Here is a 6,073-nt window from a genome sequence, read left to right on the forward strand (position 1 = left end):
CAATTTATGTGCACACTGGAAATGCGGCCAGGTGGACATAAATTGGGATAATACATGTCCCCGTAAATACAGCAATTAACGTGTGGTTGTCTGCTTTTTTTCCCTTGTGAATCAGAAGACGACCACGAAGGGCTATTCGCGGGGAAAAATAAAGTTCTTTGCGAGCAGAAGAGTGTTTTGAATCCACCCCTTCTGCGCGCCAGCTTTGCAGATTACCTCCGACACCCGCCGCAAGCATTTGCTCTCCGTCGGTTGTGCGAGGAAGACGTGCGCCTCGTTAACAACGGCGGCTTGAAAGCCTTCGGTGACAAGGAATCGCAGTGCACACAGCACCTGCCGCAGCACCGACAGCGCACTCGCACGCACACCTCCCAGTTCATCGACGAGTTCGTCGCACAGCCACTCCACAGTATACTTCACAAGTCGAAAAAGGCGTTCGAAACAGCTCGTCCGGCAAGTCAAACGTGTCTTCGCGCGCCCTCCTTCGCGGTTGCTCGCGCCTGCGCAGCCGCCTCAGTCGTATCGCCATGTACACCGCCGCCATTTTCTGTCACAAACGCAACGGGAAATTGAGCGCCTCGAGGTGATCACAAAAAAACAATCAATTACCGCCCGCATAATTAGGTGTGCAACGTCACCACTTCTGCCATATCCGTGACGTAATCTGCAGCTGCCCATGACGCAAAAAAGCAATATGGCCGCCAGCCCCGGCTAACCAGCTATTAGCCAGCCCCGGCTAATTTCTTCCCTGGTTGTGAGTACACTTGATAAATGTACGCTTCATCCAAGAGGGATGTCGTTTTGCTTATTATAATGGAATCTTGCTGGTTTGACGCGGTTTACTCTGTGTTCCGCTTGTTACTGTTGGGTTGTCTTGATTTACTGATCTGCCCCATCGTCTCTGCCAGTATGAATATCTCTTGACCTCTCGAAACGTGATATGCTGATGACACGTGTTGTCTATCGATTGTGTCGGGCTGGAGGGATTTTGTTCAGCTGTGTCGCCCTCGAGGAAGCATGCTAGCTACTTGCCTTGCGGCCACAGGAGTGACTTCAGGGAGTAGCGCAGGCATGATAGAGAGATTAAAAATATTTTGTTTGAATGGACTGTTAACCGTCGAGGATGTCCTGGGCCATGGTCACCAAATCCAACTAGTCTGTCAACTGGTCCGAGGCTAGCCAACCCCGCCCCGTTGAGGGAGAAACAGGCATCATGTTAGTGGTATATCTATGTCCAGTGCATTGTAGGCGAAAGCCTTTAATGACTCATCGTTGTCCGTCCGTTCGCGAAAACTGTAGCACTCTAGCTGTCAATCATCCTGATGACGTCATCAGTGGTGTAATAAGCCGTAACCAACAATCGCTGAAATTATCGTAAAATAAAAATGAAAATGAAATAAAAAACTAACATAAGAATAATAGCACAAAAGAATAAAAAGTAACAAAAATAAAAATAAAATTTGAAAAGTAAGAAACAATAAAGATAAAAAACAAAAAGATAAAAATGAAAATAACGATAAAATAGTTTGGTTTTATGGGGTTTAACGTCCCAAAGCGACTAAGGCTATGAGAGACGCCGTAGTGGAGGGCTCCGGAAATTTCGACCACCTGGGGTTCTTTAACGTGCACTGACATCGCACAGTACACGGACCTCTAGAATTTCTCCTCCAAAGAAATTCCAGCCGCCGCGGCCGGGATCGAACCCGCGTCTTTTGGGTCAGCAGCCGAGCACCATAGCCACTGAGCCACCGCGGCGGCTATGGATAAAATAAATAAAAGTTAATAAAAATCAGAAATCAAGATACGTACAAATAAAAAATAAAAATAATAAAAATATAAAAATTGAAAACAAATAAAAGTAAACTTCCCAATAAAAATAAAAAGTAAGAAAATAAAGGACGTCATCAAATGGCGTAGTATGTCGTAACCGGAAATGTGCTGCCCATACGCGGGACGTCACCTATGGCGTCATCATCACAGTCTATATATGGAGCGCCGACCGCCGCTCCGAGTCCACCCTGGCAGCTGCCGGCGCATGCGCGTGACGTCACCTATGACGTCATCACCACAATAACAGAGGCAGCAACAGAGGCGGAAGTGGCTTTCCCCTCATCGCACTTTAGTAAGAGCAAAGTGTCCCCCCCCCACAGAATTTCTCATTTGTCGTCAGTGAAAAAAAAAAAACCGTGAGCCCAGCATGGAGGTAAGAAAAATTGACTGTTTCGCGCTACGCCGCGTAAATCGCTGAACACAACGAAAACCATACTCAGTCTCGCCAGCGCTCAGTAGCTAGGGTACCTAAATGCACGCGGACCGGCATCTGCCGATATCGTGAGGCCCTATCCTGCGACGTTCCCGGCACGTACCCCGGCGCATACCACAGCTCTAAGTGAAGCACGGACACGGGCTGGGAAGCATATCGTAGGCTGAAGACAGGGTTATATTGTGGAACGTTGGGAGGTGGTTCGAAGACAAGATCGCACTTGGAATGAAGAATGAGGTGCAAAGAGAATATGCAACATCTGGTCTGAGGGATCGCAATGCAAAGTGAGTTCCCGCAGTCCTTTACTGTGGAGCAGCCAATGGTGCGTCCTGTGCAGGTAAATTGATGCCTTTGATGTCCACAATTCCAACCAACTTATTCTGCAATTATCCAAAAGACTGAATATATTTGTAAACAATGTGGGAACTACAATACGATCGTAACCTAACCAAGACTGTATAAATGGCAATTGTGCGCGGCCACCACCATGGGATGAAAAACCGAGAACTCTCTATCCAGTTTGGAATAAAGAAGTTGCCAGTTTTGGAAGTGTCTAAGCCGGCTCTGATGATACACCTAATTGTCAATAAGGAAATTGTGGCGTGAGCCTAAAATGCACTCTACTCTACTGGCTCGCATCGACATTTTCAACGATCTGCTCCTGATACTTGCTTCTAGAGTATCCCCCTGAAATATGAGATGTCGTCTGAGATCTGCTGAGCAAATCACCAGAAGGCCAGTTCAGAAGCCGCGCATTGCTGAGAAGAACAAAGCTGCGGAATAAAGCAGGTTAAGGAATTACTCCTGGAGCGTACAGGTTATCAATACACACCTCCTTTCCGTCACGATAACCCTCTTACTGCCAGTTATGCAACGGCGCACAATCTACTCTATAACACTTCGTGTGGGAGTGCTCTAAACGTCCCCGGTAATCACCTATACCTCACCCCAATACTTCCTGGTGGGAAGCTGCTCTATCCAGCTCTAGCCGGTGTCATCAGAAGGGGCTGATCATGCGGTGCGCAGGGTAGCAGAAGCTATTGGAGTCGAGGACCGATCTCCCAGTCACTTTTTCGAAATAATGTTTTCCTCCTCGTTCTCCAATAGAAGTGAGTGACTTCGTGTATAAGCGAGACAAATCGAAGTTCATTTTGTCTGCAGGTGATGGGCTTCATTATTTGCGCCGTCCCACGTGCAATAGTAATGGTCTCCGTTTTCAGCTTCTCACGTAAAATTATGCAAGTGCGAGCTGTTTTCTCCGCTCGTGGATTTGGGCTCCTTCGAATCCAAGATACAATGGCTGAAGAACTTTATAAATTCTTGACAAGGTTATGCTTACATAGTCACGCAATAGTTTGGCCGCGGAAATGTGTTTAATCAGGACAACGGCTGGAAACATTGCAGAGGAGAGTGGACCTTATAGAACGGCTAAAAGAGTCTGGTGGCTTTAATCCAAATGAAAATATTTGGCAAAATTGGGCGCGTCGTCTGAGGGATATAAATGCTAGCAATGCCGACGAGAAATTAGATAGTTCCTGCAAGAGTGAAGAAACACAGACTAGACTATCATCGACAGGTTCTTTGACTCCATGCCTCGTCGCTGCCAAGCAGTCATCTACGAAGTCTACGAAGCACTAGCTGTCTACAAAGTACTGATTGTATTACGTTATTGGGAAGAGCCATTCTTGTCACTAAAGCTATATTTTATCATGAAAATAATGAAAATTCCCGAGGTCTTCAGGCACTGCTGAAAACGGTTTTTCAGTAAATTTCTTTTGGGAAAACTTATGGTTTAATATGTTGAGAAATATTCGTTTGTACAGCAAAAAAGGGTAGTATTTTCTTCCTATGTTGCTCATATGCAAGTGCCAATGCTGTGAAAAAAAGTTATAGACGAAAACTAAAATATCATGTCGCTTTCTCCACTGCTGCAGGTGTGCCATTTAGCTTCTTTTTCTTCTCAAGTGACAGAAATAAGATATTTGCGGTTTTGTAATGCTATGGTGTCATGCTAACAATCTCTCGTCGCTCACCTATGTCCTCAATGTGCGACGGCTGGTGAACCGACCCCTTTGAGTGCGTCCTTTTAGAAAAAGAAGTGAGTGCAGTAATTAGTTTTTATGTTATAAAGTTTAAACGTCCCTGTCTTACAGCAGATGACAATAAAAAGGTCAATTATTGTGTAGTATGCGAGTAAAATACCTCAGCTGTTGATCCTCAGCAACGATGAGCAATAAAAATTTAAATGCGCTGCCCATTAAAAATGAAGTCTGCATTGCACGTAGGACCATAAGAGAAATACCGGCCAGAAAGGGTGACCTACTAGGCGATGAGAAGGCTGGTAGCTCCTCACCCACGCAATTCTTCAAAGTGCTTAGGCGGTGTCTTCACCGTTGTCAAGGCAATGCTGAACACGTGTGCATGCACTGAACTAAGCATTCACTGGCTCATTTTTCCAAATTTAAGTTAGAAATGGATAACATAAACATGAGAACATTCTTATCTAGTAATGAAAAAGTGCTTTATGAAACATAGCAAGAAAGTTCGTCTAGAAAGCATATGCATTTAGTGCTAAAACCGTTCGCACTTGTAACGTATACATATATTTTAAACAACAGTTGCAAACTTCCTATCCATTCTTCTAGGCTTACAGGGGAAAATTTAAAAGGAAGAAGAACAAAGCTATATGTAAATGCGAATCTGATGTATATACCGATGCTTTCTATCACCATTCCATTCTCATGTTGCTTAGTAGGTCAAGAAGAGGCACCAGGTCTTCCATTGTGTTCTAACCTAACGGTAGAAAGAGCACGTACGCCTATTCATGAAAGGAAAGCGAGCTGAAAGTAAAATGAAACCGAAATATCGCGTGAACGCAGAGCACACTGACTCTCGCGGTCATTGAAGGAACTAGCTAGCGGCTGTATTTTTGGTACAAAAATTGGCAGAGCTAAGCTTCGCGGCTCAGTGCGTCAACCAGCGTTAGCTCGGCCCTTGGCCCCGTTGGGTACTTCGAGCGGCGTCATAATAGAGGCGCTGTCGGAACGCTTCCGATTCGGTGAAGTCCCTTCCCGTCGGCACTTCCGGTTTAGTAACGTCACATGACATTCTTTCATGACCACGCATCACGTGTAACAGTTCTCAGCCCATCTGCACACTTATCACACCAATTTCTATGCATCGATCTTCTTTTAGAACATGTTGCCTCCTCTCGCTGTGGAGTGACACGTACTGCTTCAGTGCCTCACTGGTATGTCCCAGAAGAACCCCCTAAAGCCTTAATAGATGCTGCTCACGCTTCAAAAAGGTACGGCGACAGGGGGTAGATTTTCATCTGCATGTAGCAGCATTAGAGCACTCGGCAACGAAATAGTATGTATGATGCGAGTGTACAAATGGATTATAACTTAATGCGCGAGCTTGGATAAGCGTGTTGTGAAAATGTGAATGTTGAACTTTCCTTTTCTTTTCTGTCAGACGCCCCTGACCAATAGAGAGCACGATCAGACCCTGTGCTGTAAAGTGGCTGCTGGCAAAAAGCGATTGGAGCTGTAGATTCTTCGGGAATCATGTTTTTGTCTCCTGAAACGGCTCAAATTCGACTGCTTCCTTAGACTCCCGTTGTTTAAACTTTGAATATTTTTGGAAACCACTTCTCGGTGAAGCATCCAGGCCACCCTTTCTTTAGTCTGCGGAAGATTTGAGAGATTAGAGGGAAGCTAAATACTGTGTGTAAACCTTCTCCGTTATTTGTTTATTCACAGAGCTGCAATGGGAGAACTGCTCTTGCTGTAGGTCGCTAGGCTTAGC

Source organism: Amblyomma mixtum, chromosome 3 (assembly GCF_055824585.1).
Source record: "Amblyomma mixtum isolate Tamu chromosome 3, ASM5582458v1, whole genome shotgun sequence".
In the NCBI taxonomy this organism is placed as follows: domain Eukaryota; kingdom Metazoa; phylum Arthropoda; class Arachnida; order Ixodida; family Ixodidae; genus Amblyomma; species Amblyomma mixtum.